Source organism: Pelodiscus sinensis, chromosome 13, assembly GCF_049634645.1.
Source record: "Pelodiscus sinensis isolate JC-2024 chromosome 13, ASM4963464v1, whole genome shotgun sequence".
NCBI classification, from domain to species: domain Eukaryota; kingdom Metazoa; phylum Chordata; order Testudines; family Trionychidae; genus Pelodiscus; species Pelodiscus sinensis.
The window spans coordinates 13,490,205-13,504,316 of NC_134723.1; positions in this window are offsets into that span (position 1 = coordinate 13,490,205).

The window sequence follows — 14,112 nt, forward strand, 5'->3', positions numbered from 1 at the left end:
CATCCGCCACTGCTACTGTAGTAGCAGTGATGGCAGTAAGGAGTCATGGACCCTTTTGAATCACCAGGACCTGAGACAACTGCTTCTTTTATCTCCTGAGTTAGTGGCCCTGCGTGTGCACCTCTCGTTCTCTATTGCTGGAAATTTTTCCTTAGCAATATACCTACACATAACTCTGTACCAAGCCAGGTATCAAGTGGTCAGCTAATAACAATGGAGGTAGGAATTTCAAACTGGAAAAGAGGGTTTTTTTTGTCTGTTCTTTGTTTGAGAGGCAGAGCGATTTTTCCCACGTATTAAGGGAGATGGGAGAAACTTTTGTCTCCAAGACCAGACTTCTTACAAGGTGTAATTAGGGAAAAGTTTAGCTAGTCCATCAGGATTTATTGTTTTCCTTGTTTGGGGATGTGGAAATAATGTCTGAGCTTGTTAAGTGTTTTTTTTTCCCTTTTGTAACTAAGCTTTTAGCCCAGGGACTTTCCCTGAGTATCTATATCAATTGGTGGCTCTTCCCATCTCGCTACTTTACTATGCTTGCAACTGTAGTGTTGTTTTGATAATAAAGGATTGTTTTCTTTTCTAATTAACCGGGATTGGTTGATTGTTGTGTCCTTAGGACTCAGCCTAGTTACAAGGGCAGATGCCATTGTTGTCTGTTGATCCCCTCTGTTTTTCCCAACGCCAAACAAAACAGAGGTTGGAGCAGGGGGAGAGTTTTACCTGAGGGTGGAGATTTCCCAAGTGATCATGAGATGATTGATTTCAGGATTCTGGCAAAAAGAAAAAAGGAGAGCAGCAAAATACACACCCTGGACTTCAGAAAAGCAGATTTTGACTCCCTCGGGGAACTGATGGGCAGATGCTACTATGAAGGGAAAAGGAGTCCAGCAGACCTGGCTGTATTTTAAAGAAACCTTATTGAAGGCACAGGAACTAACCATCCTAATGCACAGTAAGAAAAGCAAATATGTTAGGTGAACAGCTTGGCTTAGCAGGGAAACCATTGGTGAGCTTAAACACATAAAGGAAGCTTACAAGAAGTGGACACTTGGAAGGATAACTAGGGAGGAGTATAAATATATTGTTCGAGAATGCAGGGGAGCTATCAGGAAGGCAAAAGCACAATTGGAATTGCAGCTAGCAAGGGATGTGAAGGGTAACAAGAAAGGTTTCTACAGGCACACTAGCAACAAGGTGGCCAATGAAGGTGTGGGATGCTTACTAGATGAGGGAGATAACCTAGTGACAGATGATGTGGGAAAAGCTGAAGCACTCAATGCTTACTTTGCCTCTGTCTTCACAGACAAGGTCACCTCTCAGATTACTGTACTAGGCAACAAATTATGGGGAGAAGTGGGCAGCCCTCAGTGGAGAAAGAACCGGTTAAGAACTATTTAGAAAAGTTGGTCATACACATATCCATGGGACCAGATCTAATGCATCTGAGGGTGCTGAGGGAGTTGGATGATGTCATTGCAGAGCTATTGGCCATTGTCTTTGAAAATTTGTGGCAAACAGGGGAGGTCCCAGACAATTGGAAAAAGCAAATGTAGTGCCCATCTTTTAAAAAGGGAAGAACGATAATCAGGGAACTACAATTCAGTCAGCCTCACCTTAGTCCCCAGAAAAATCATGGAGAGGATCCTCAAGGAATCCACTTTCATGCACTTGGAAGGGAGGAAAGAGATCAAGAACAGTCAGCATGGATTCACCAAGGGCAAGTCATGCCTGACCAATCTGATTAGCTTCCATGATAAAGTAACTGGTTCTTTCAATATGGGGAAGTCAGTGGATGTGACAAACCTTGACTTTAGCAAAGCTTCTCATATCTCTCCCACAATATTCTTGCCAGTAAGTTAAGGAAGTAAGGATTGGATAAACAGACTGTAAGGAGGATAGAAAGATGGCTAGATTGTAGGGCCTAATGGGTAGTGATCAATGGCCCTGTGTCTGGTTGGAGGTTGGTTTCACGTGGAGTGCCCCGAGGATTGGTTTTAGGCTGGTTTTATTCAGCATCTTCGTTAACGACCTGGATGAGGGGATGGATTGCACTCTCAGCAAGTTTGCAGATGATAAACTAGAGGGAGAGGTAGATATATTGGAGGGCAGGGATAGGGTCTAAAGTGTCCTAGACAAATTGGAGGATTGGGGAAAAAAATCTGATGATATTCAAGAAGGACAAGTGCAGAGTCCTGCACTTGGGATGGAAGAATCCCAAGCATTGTTATGGGCTGGGGACTGACTGGCTAGGCAGTGATTCAGCAGAAAAAGACCTGAGGATTGCAGTGGATGAGAAGCTGTTTGTGAGTCAACAGTGTGCTCTTGTAGCCAAGAAGGCTAATGGCATATTGTGGTGCATTAGGAGGCACATTTCCACCAGACCTAGAGAAGTGATTCTTCTCCTTTATTTGGCACTAGTGAGATCACATCTGGAGTATCTTGTCCAGTTGTGGGCCCCACACTACAGAAAGAATGTGGAAGCATTGGAGAGAGTAACCAAAATGGTTAGGGGGCTGGAGCTCATGACCTATGAGGAGAAGCTGAGGGATTTGGGCTCCTGCAGAAGAGGTGAATGCCCTATCCCCTAAGCCACGTGGGAACCTGCCCCACCACCTTACCATGATGAGGTCCCTTATCCCACCTGCCTCAGGGCTGTCCGGCTGTCCCTCATCTCATACCATCCTGAACTCATGACCCTGTCCTCCACAGGCGAGTGCCCTAGCCCCTAGGCCATGTGGGAACCTGCCCCACCCCCTTGTTGCGGATAGGCCCTTTATCCTCTCCATGGTAAGGGGGTGAGGGGGGATTTCATAGCAGCCTTTAAGTACCTGAAAGGGGTACTTGAAAGGGGTACTCTGTAGTGACAGATGGCAGAACAAGGAGCATTGGCCTCAAGTTACAGTGAGGGAGGTCTAGGTTTGATATTAGAAATACCTGTTTCACTAGGAGGGTGGTGAAGCACTGGAATGAGTTACCTAGGGAGGTGGTAGAATCACCATTCCTAGAGATTTTTATGTCCCAGTTTGACAAAGCCCTGGTGGGATGATTTAGTTCAGGTTCATCCTGCAGAGGGTTGAACTCGATGATCTCCTGAGCACTCTTCCAACCCTATAATTCTATGATTCCGTTAATGTTTTGCCCTATGTTTATATAGGACATCAGAAAAAATATTATAATTGTTCCCTCTGGCCTTAATATCTATGGACATCTTTGTACTTGTAGGACATTGAAACATATATAGTATACAAAGTTTCTCAAGTTCTGCTTTTATATGTTTTCTTCTCACCAGAACTGGGAACCTCAGAAAATTCAGTTAAGTCTTTATTTTTAGTCTACAAGCAGCATCCTCTCAGTGTAAACTAAATTAAATGCTTAATTATTCCCTTTTGCAATTCTTTTATAATATTGCAGTTCTGACATTGTGATTGTCTACAGATAAATTGCGACAGTCAATAAAAATAAAACTGACACTTGGATTATGGGAGAACAGTTAAGCATTTACACAGTCAAGTTCCAGTAACTATCCAATGTAATGTTACAGATATGGGTACACAACATGGCTTTTAGCAACATGGCTGTACCATCTGCCATTTTGTTGCCCAGTCAACCAGTTTTGTGGCTCTTTGTAATCTGCTTGGGACTTAAATATCTTGAGTAGTGTTGTGTCAGCAGCAAATTTTCCCATTTCATTGTTTACCTCTTTTTTTAGACCCCAGAGGGACAGTACTCTCCATTGTGAAAACTGACCATTTATTCATACCCTTTGTTTCTTATTACTTAAGCAGTTACCAACCCATGAGAGGACTTTCCTTCTTGACCCATGACAGCTTACTTTACTTAAGAGTCTTTTATGAAGGACCTTTTCAGAGGCTTTCTGAAAATCTAAATATGCTATATACAGTGGATCCCCTCCGTTCCTATGCTTGTTGACTCCCTCAAAAAATCATAGTAGATTGGTGAGGCTTGATTTTCCTTTACAAAAAAACATGTAAACTCTTCCCAACAAATTATGTTCTTCTATGTGTCCTTAAAAAGAATCAGCCATAATTCAGCATGCTTCACAGTTTTTTTAACATGCTTTTTGTACTTCAGCTACAATATTTTTCTATCTTACCTGAGAAGGAAGTGTATAAATCAGAGTAAGGATAAACATGAAAAGAAAAGAAAAGAAAAGAAAAGAAAAGAAAAGAAAAGAAAAGAAAAGAAAAGAAAAGAAAAGAAAAGAAAAGAAAAGAAAAGAAAAGGAAAAATGGTGGCACAGTAGGTGTCTGAGCTTCCTACAGTTTACAGATAACTGAATTGTGAAATTCACGTTTTTCAAACAGTTTTCTTCTGCTCTTATAAAGAGTTATTTCTGTATTGAATATTTGCATTTTTAGCTTCTTTCATCTAACAATCTCAAAACATTCTAAGGGTACATCTATACAGCAGTGTTATTTTGAAATAACTGATGTTATTCCAAAATAACACAGTCAGCATCTACACCGCAAACAGTTATTTTGAAATAAAGTCAGAATAATTTCCAGCTGGAGTACTTCTTACTCCTACTCTTGTAACCCTCATTTAACGAGAAACAAGGGAAGATGAAGGAAGAGTGCTCTTTCTCAGACTTCCTGCTGTGCATACAGTGCCAAATGCCAAAATAAGCTATTTTAGCTTAAGCTATGCAATTGACATAGCTCAGGTTGTGTAGCTTATTTTGGCTTTAGCCCTTGTGTGTAGATGTGGCCTAACATATTATGTCTTGTAAAATCACTTTGAAGAAATTAGGTTTTTTTATACTCACTTTACAGATGATTAAAATCAGAGGTGAAAGTAAGCTCGTGCACCCCAGTGTGCCACCCTGGCAAGAAAGAGCCAGCTGGCTGGGGCACTATAGCTGGGCTCCTGAGGCTTCCTACTAAGCAGCAGGCAGGCAGGCTAAAGGGGTTGGCTGGGTGTGCACTCTCTCACCACTCTGGGACTGCCCCAGCCTGAGCCCCTTCCCAGGGCACTATTTAGGAAGGGAAGAGGGAGATGAAGCCCCCCCCCCCCCCGAGATTCATATTGGGATGTTGCTTGCTGTTCCGCTTCCCCTTAGGAAAGCATGTGTGCATTCCTTTCTCCCCTGGCTGGGGAAGGGAGAGGAGGGGACAGAGGAGTGAGTGACTCACAGTGAGTTTCCCTCTTACCCCCTAAGGGTACATCTACACAATAGTGTTATTTAGGAATAACGGACATTATCCTGAAATAATGTATTACACAGCAAGCCCATTATTTCAAAATAAATTCAGAATAATGGGCTTCTTACTCTGACTCTGCAAACTTCATTGTACAGGAGTAGGACGTGGGAGAAAGAGTGCTCTATTTTGAAATAAGTGCTGTGTAGATATGCCAAATTTCAAAATAAGCTATTTCGATTTAAGCTATGCAGTCAGCGTAGCTCAAACTGTGTAGCTTACTTTGAGATTAGACCTGTTGTGCAGACATACCCTGAGAGTGAAGAAAAGGAACCTCCTAGTATGAATCATGGGAGGGGGCTAACTAGAGCCCTTGCCCTCCTGCACTCTATATCCTCATACCCTCAGCCCTCTGCTGTGCGCCTCCCTACATGCCCTCCCTCAGCCCCTTCTCACATGCCCTAAGCCTGACACATGCACCCCCCACTTCTATCCCCCTAATGTGAGCCCCTTCTAAGCCTGACTCCTGCACCCCGCCCACACACTCATCAGAACCCTCTGCCCTAAACCCCCCACACTCCACCCAACCCTTACATTTCTTACAGGTACTATTGTATTGCAATCCTCCCAACTCCCTACTTGCAGACCCTCCCCCATGGGGCGCAATACAATAATATCAGTGAGAATTTTAAGTTCCTTTCACCTCTGGAAAGTGCCATTTTTAAATGTCCACTAGTGTGGACTCCGTGCCGCGCAGCTACACGCGGCACAGACTAGGTAGTTCGGACTAGGCTTTAAATGCACTAGCGGACATTTAAAAATGGCGGCGCCAGGCTTTATGCAAATGAAGCCCAGGAAATTCAAATCCCGGGCTTCATTTGCAACTCCGGTTGCCTATATTACCACCCTAGTTCGAACTAGGGTGGTAATGTAGACATACCGTTGGTCTGTAAGGGTGCATCTGCACAGCACTCAAAATAAAATATTCAATTTGCACTACACAAATTGTGAATCTTTTTTTTAATCTATTTCAAAATAGTTGATTTTGAAATTTGGCACAAATTTTGAAATAAATATTTTTCCAGTTGTGGTGCCTTTCAAGTGCCCTAAATTAATGGAGAACATAGAATAAATGCAATAAGTGGTTGAACTCTGAGTAGTAAATGCCTTTTTTTTTAAGAATGAACTATAAATATTTCACAGCACTTTATAATACATTTTAATGTATTATAAATATAATACATTGCATTATCTTGGGCTATTAGAATTTTTTCCCTGTTGCTTTCCTCAGTGAGTGATTTGACTTTCTCAAATGCATTATGTGCATTGTATTAAAATGAAATTAATATTAGCACAAAAGTTGTACAAAAGGCTGGTAATTTCATCAGACAAAAGAACAGTAAAATGAGAACCAGGAAAAGATGGGTATTTGTCAATATATGTCACTAAACTTACACTTCAGCGAGTTATGTGAATTTCCTTAATAGTGATTTTTCTTCTTGGAAAAATTCGATTTTTAATATTCTTCCTCTACTTTTAAGTAGGGATGTGAACGAGTAGTCCACTATACAGTAAGCAAATGCTTATCAGATAGTCGACACGCTAGTCGCTTCCCCCCGCCTGGCAGTCTCTATCAGAAAGAGGCAGCAAAGAGGGGAAAGAGGCAGGGGTGCTTCAAAGTGGCAGTGCCACATGGAGATTGGAGCCAGATCCCAGGCTCTACACAGCACTGCTGCTTTGAAACACCATGTGCAACCCAGCGCCAGCTGGAGCTGGAGCAGCCACCTAGGCTACACAGGGTTCCTCTCCACACAGGACTATCAAAGCGGGGCAAGGGACGGGAGGTGGAAGGAGGAAGGGGCAGGGGTGGCAACCCAGTCCTACCTCCCTCCCACTCAGTCCCAGAGCAGTCCAAGGCAAATACAGCACATGGCTGCAGAAGTACTGAAGAGTTTTGCTCCAAATTTTTGGGTGCCCCACACAGCTGCATATTTTGCATATGCATAGGGATGGCCCTGGGGGCTGAGAGGGGTTCTCTGTCCCTCTGTCACTGCACCACCTCCTCTCCCAGGCTTTATGGTCAGAAGCTGCCTGGGACAATGCAGCAGCTGGGCAACATGGCCAGAAGAGGAAAAACTCTGACCCCACCAGCTTCCAGTCCTTTTCCCCTCCTCCAGCCATGGCATGGGGATGAGGGGGAGGAGGGAACCACAACTATTCATGCTTCCCCCACATCCATGCCCCACAGACTTTGCTTTCTTTTTTTTTAACTTCAGTGCCTGATTCAGTAACTTCATCTTTTTATTGAACTCTTTTGCTAACTTCCCTCCTCCCAAGATGTTGATCCTGTTGAAATAAGTAGGTCTCTCATCAGAGATGGTTAACCTATCTTGCACAATTAGACACTAAATGTTTTGCTATCATTCCATTGTCACTTCCAAAGACATATTGTTAATTCAACATCTCTTAAATCTTACTTGGGCTCATATGTAAAGAGGTGAGGAATTCACATTAGTAGTAGGGAAAGGTAATTTCTGGTTTAAAAATCTACACTAGGATCTGTGTAGACAAACTGTTGAAGAAAAAAGTTTACTAACTTTATAGATGCCTTTGTCTATATGAATTCAATGACATGCCCTTCTCCCCACTGATGCAAAGCCCTTTACTTTGAGAGCTGTATTACAAAAGGAATAGATTGGCAGGTAGGTCTGTTCCACCTTTTATGTCCTTAGAGAGAGTGTGCAAGTGTGTTTAGAGTACATTCTCAGCCTCAATGGACATTGCTGACTAAAAGATTCTAGGCTTATATGAATGAGGTGCATATACTGTGACTTATAGTGAGGTCTGTGTCGAGAAAAGTTTCTTCAAGAACTCTAGTTACTGTAAGGTAAATACACTCTCTATTGCCAGTCTTAATAAGACTGAAAAGAAATGAAATCCTCTGTGTAGCACCAAATGCAGTGCTGTCATCCAACAAAATCAATAATGAGAGAGAGCTGGCATACCTCTTGACACAGATAGTATGAGTCTTGGGACTCATCAGTATAGATTTTCATTAAATGACATCTCAGTGCCTGACAGAGTAATGACTTATGCCTTGGATCAACCTTTCATTCTCTGGTAGTTCTAATGTTCATCTTTCAGAGTGCATCTATGCAGCACAGTTAGTTATTTCAAAATAATGCAAGTGTCTACATAGTAATTCCATTGTTTTGAAATACATTTGAAATAACAAATGGTTTAATCCATGTTCTAAAACCCCATTCCATGAGGAATAGCATCTATTTCAAAATAGCTATTTCAAAATAGCTCCTCCCTAGGGCCATTCAAACTAATTACTCCCCAGTGCCTCCTGGGGCTCTAATTAGAGGTACTACATCCCGGTAGTGAGGTAGTGCCTCTGAGGATATGTCTACACTACAGAGCTAATTCGAACTAACTTAGTTCGAATTAGTTAATTCGAACTAACTTAGTTCGAATTAGTTAATTCGAACTAAGCTAATTCGAACTAACACATCTAGAAGTAAAAACTAGTTCGAATTAGCATTTTGCTAATTCGAACTAGCGCATCCACATTAAGTGGACCCTGAACCAGGGTTAAGGATGGCCGGAAGCAGTGCCGGCAGGTCATTGGAGGAGGATTTAGAGCATGGAGATGCTGTCTCAGGCTAGCCAAGGGCTGTGCTTAAAGGGTCCCGACCCCCACCCCGGACAGACAGTTCTCAGGGGTTCCCGGCTTGCAAAGCAGTCCTGGCTTGGAGTGCCCGGACTACCCACACTGGGCACATCACAGCACTCGGCCATCAGACCGGCTGCACTTGCCGCAGGCTGCCATCTGGGGAGAGGGAGCAATTGGGGGGCTGCAGGAGAGCTTCCACCCCCAGAAGCCCGCAGAGCCAGCCTAGTCCTCCCCATCGGGGGCGCGTACCCCATTCCTCCCTCACCTCCTTCCACTTACCCTTCCCTAGCCCCTCTTCTTGATGTACAAAATAAAGGACAATTGTGTTAAAAAATGGAATCTGTCTTTACTGAACAAAACTGGGGGAGACTGGGAAAAGGAGGTGGGAGAGGGGAAGAGAGAGGGTGGGAGAGGGGAGGGCAACTACAATGATCAGGGGTTGGGAACAGGTCCCATATGAAGAGAGGCTAAAGAGACTGGGACTTTTCAGCTTAGAAATGAGGAGACGGAAGGGGGACAGGATAGAGGTCTCTAAAAGCATGAGTGGGGTGGAGAGGGTGCATACAGAAAAGTTCTTCATTAGTTCCCATAAAGAAGGACTAGAGGACACCAAAGGAAAGGAATGGGTAGCAGGCTTCAAACTAGTAACAGAAAGTTGTTCTTCACAAAGCAAAGAGTCAACCTGTGGAACTCCTTGCTGCAGGAGGCTGTGAAAGCTAGAACTAGAACAGAGTTTAAAGAGAAGTGAGATCAAGTCATGGAGGTTGGGTCCATGGAGTGGTATTAGCCAGGGGGTAGGAATGGTGTCCCTGCCCAAGATTTGTGGAAGACTGGAGAGGGATGGCACGAGACAAATGGCTTGGTCACTGTCTTCGGTCCATCCCCTCCAGGGTCTCTAGGGTTGGCTGCTGTCGGCAGACAGGCTACTGGGCTAGATGGACCTTTGGTCTGACCCAGTACGGCCATTCTAAGCTCAGGGCTCAGGGTCGGGGGTCTCAGTGGACCACCTTGATTTTTATGCACTCCTGCTCCTGGGTGGCCAGGCTGGCAGCTCTCCTGCCCTAGCCGGCCACTTTCCTGTGACTAGTGCGCAGGTCGTGGACGAGGTCCACGATGTCCGCACTAGCCCAGGTGGGTGCCCGCCTCTTGCGGTCCCGGGCAAGCTCCCGGGAGCCGCCAGCCTGGTCCCGGGAAGAGGGGGAGAGCTGGGGGGCATCGGGTGGGTGGCTCGATCCGTGCCAGGTGCAGGGTCTGCTGGCTGGGTGTTGGCAGGCTTGCACCTGGCACGGGCACCGTAGCCAGCCCGTGCCCCTTTAAGGGGCCCGGGGCCGGGAGGAGGGCAGACGAGTTTCCCTGGTGTTGGCCAGAGTGGCCACCAGGGAAACCTGGGGAGGGCTAGCCTCCCGCTAATTCAAATTAAGGGTCTACACAGCCCTTAATTTGAACTAGCTAGTTCGAACTAGGCTTAATCCTCGTGGAATGAGGATTACCTAGTTCGAACTAAGCGCTCCGTTAGTTCGAATTAAATTCGAACTAACGGAGCGCTAGTGTAGCGCCTATGAAAGTTAGTTCGAACTAACGTCCGTTAGTTTGAACTAACTTTGTAGTGTAGACATACCCTGAGTAATTTTGAGTCTTCCCTGTAGTGTAGGCATGCTATTTAAAAATAAGCTATTTGGGGAAAAAAATCTGAAAAGGCTTATTTTGAAATAAGCATGCTGAGTAGATGTACCCTCATAGAATAGCTTTCATCCACTGTCACTTAGGGTGTGTTTGAACAGCACCCTAAACTCAAAATCAGATACACAATTTGTGCTACAGATATTGCGTATCTTATTTCGATTCTATTTTGAAATAGCTTATTCTGAAATTTGACAAATCTACACAGCAGTATTTTGACATATCCTTTAGCCCTCATGGAAAATATTTCAAAATAATGGGTAGCTTGTTAAGATGCATGGTAGCTATTTTGGGATACCTCCAGTATTCAGAAATAGCTGCGAAGTGTAGATATCTCATTGTCAAAGAGTATGCTCCAAAGTGTTCAAGTTTCAGTGGTGGATGAAATGAAATGATTGGTATATTTGTGCAGTTTTTAAATAATAATGCACTTTTGAAAGGTGCTATACTGTAAATTTTATACTGTAAATAATTTTATACTGTATTTATACTGTAAATAAATAATTAATAATAATGAAATATGTGAAAAGCCTGTAGCTCAAAGTTCTAGTCATTGAGGTCTCTGAGTTCCAAGATGCATAGAGGTATCTGAAGTTCTGGAGGCTGATCTTCCAGTGTTCCATTTAATGGGTCTAATGTAGACCCTTAAATCAAAAGCTAAGGGCAGCCCATGCCAGCATCCAGTACTCCTTGTTCTGAAAGGACAATAGTGCTGCCACAGCTCAGTTTAAGGTAAGCCAGCTCCAGTTATGCATTTTGTGTAGCTGGAGTTCTGTGCCATAAACCAACCTGCCTGCTCTAGTGTTAACCAGGCCTAAGAGGGGGTGCTTTACGTGGTTTGATGTCATTACCTCAGCCAGGCATTGGGAAATTTCATAAACTGGAACAAGTCTTCTTACTGACCATATTCAATTTCCCCTATGTATACTGAGTAAGAGAGTGACACGCAGAGTTGTACACCATCGCAGGCAGGGGGAGAAAAAGTCTGAAACTTATGCCGTCTGTTTTCACTGCTAGAAACAACTTAGTTAGATGCTATAGCCCAGGGCTTGGTAACCTACAGCACGCATGCCATAAGTGGCATGCACGACGCTTTTCACTGGCACATGGAGCCTCCCCGCCCAATCAGGCATGCAGGGAACAATAGTCTCTTCCCCATCTCCACTCATTGCTAATTCTCTTCCCCTGGCTGGGACAGGCTCCGGCTAGTATGGCGCAGTATTTGTTGTACTTTCCAACAAGTACAGCAAATACCTGGCCTCCCTACCTGGCCCTCACAACGTAGGCAAATACAACTTAGATGGGGCTACTATAAAGTGAGTGCATAATTAGCTGGATAATCTGGGTGGTTTGCTGGTGGGCAGCCGGAGTGAGGCGGCTTCTGGTGGCATGTGATTTCTGGAGTCCAGAGCATTTTTGGAGTCCCAGAAAGCCCCCACTACCCATTGCAGCTGCCCCACCACCTCATGCATCATTGTGTTGCTGTTCCACCAGCAGAGTGGAGGGGGGGCAGCTTAGCCACCTCCATGCAGCGGGGACAGCGTGCAGCCGTGAGGCTGCAGCACCAGCTCTGTCTTCCTGCTTGGAGGGCATGTGGGGGGGGGGGGGGGCTGTGTAGAAAGCTCCAACTATCCCCACCAGACCTGGCTCAGGGCGGAGAGTGGTAGAGTGAGTAGCTCCATGTACTGCCGCTCCCCCAGCAGAGTGGGGAGGGGTGGGGGACAGAGAGACAGGGCAGTGTACAAACTGCACCTGTGGAGCCTGTGTGCGCCCTGCCTTGTAGCGCCCAGTTGGGCTTTGTGTGGCCCCTCTCAGTGCTGAAGTGGCAGCTCCAAGGCGCTGAGGTCTGGGAGTGGCCCTACTGGGTTTTGCCTCGGACCTGGCAACCCCCCTCTACTGCAGCAGTGGTGCCCGCTGTATCAACAAGTGGCCATCTGGAGATGGACAGATGACTAGGGAGGAGTATAAATATATTGCTCGAAAATGCAGGGGAGTTATCAGGAAGGCGAATACACACTAGAACACCAATGGAGTGAGGTGTCTCAGTTGGGGGCCACATCGGTGAGTGTTCAGAGATTTTGGAAATTTTTTTTGCTTCTCACTTGTATGTTCCCCAACTGATTTTTCTGTGGGTCAGTGGCCCCCGACACAAAAAAGGCTCTCCATCGATGCCATAAATAAAGAAAACGTTGAAACCTTTTGTGCTGGACATAAATTAATAAAATGAAGTTTGATAAACTAACATGAGAAAGTTAAAACACTTAATCTGTTTAATAATTTAAATTAAACCATTCTTCACAGCTGCAGACAGTTCAGAAAATATGATCACCATACCCAGCCTGCTCCTGCCCCCTCCTCCCTTCTCTTCCCCCAGGCAGATTCAGAAATAGAAGTGAATAAGTTAAATCTTGGCTCGCCACTTCTCAAAGGCTGCCGACCCCTGCTATAGCTATTCAGGCATGCAGCTTTAAACCAAAAGTAAAAGAAAGAAGTAGGAGGCTATGGGTATGTCTACACTACAGCACTATTTCGAACTAAGCTAATTCTAATTAGTGCATCTAGACTTAAAAACTAGTTCAAATTTTGCTAATTCGAACTAGCGCGTCCACACTGATTGGACGCTAGATAGCATTTAAGGGCAGCTGAAACCGGTTCTGGCAGGGCATCAGGTCAGTAGTTGCTTTGTGTGGCTGCTGTCTGAGGCTATCTGAGGCTCGTGCTTAAAGGGACCCCTCTGGACAGCCGGTTCTCATATTTTCTGCTTGCTTGCCTACCTCGCCGAAGGACAGCAAAGTGTTTTTGTCTGTGTCAGTGGTTCCCATTGGGGATGCCGCCGCAGTTGGCACCATGGAGCCAGAGCTCACTCTGTGCTTTTTGGTGCAGTTTTTGGACTTGCTGCTGCAAGCCTGCCAGCAATGGGTGCAAGCTGCCTGGCACCACCTGGTGTACATCGTTCCACGAGGCATACAGATAGTTCGGAATAACTACCTAGTTCGAACTATCTAGCCCGTGCCGCGTGTAGCCGCACGGCACGGGGTTCACACTAGCCGGCTTTTAAAAATGGCGGAGCCGGCTTTATGCTAATGAAGCCCGGGAAATTCAAATCCCGGGCTTCATTAGCAAGTTTGGTATGCATACATTACCCCGCTAGTTCGAACTAGCGGGGTAGTGTAGACATACCCTAAGTATGCAATATGAAGTACTACCCTAAGGCTCTGGGAAGGAATGGATTCCCAATGGAAAGATGTTCTCTTGCCCCTGTTGAGGCTATCTGAGGCTATCTCCTCACCTCTTCCCTCAGGCGGACCATTCACATACTCCCATGCATTTACAGACATCAAGACTGCGTCTAGACTGGCAAGTTTTTCCACAAAAGTGGCTGCTTTTGCGGAAAAACTTGCCAGCTGTCTACACTGGCCTCTTGAATTTGCGCAAGAACACTGACGATCTAATGTAAGATTGTCAGTGTTCTTGCGCAAATAATATGATGCTCCCGCTCAGGGATAAGATAAGTCCTCTTGAGCAAATGCTTTTGCGCATGAGGGCCCGTGTAGACAGGTAAAAACAGTTTTGTGCAAAAAAGCCCCAATGGCG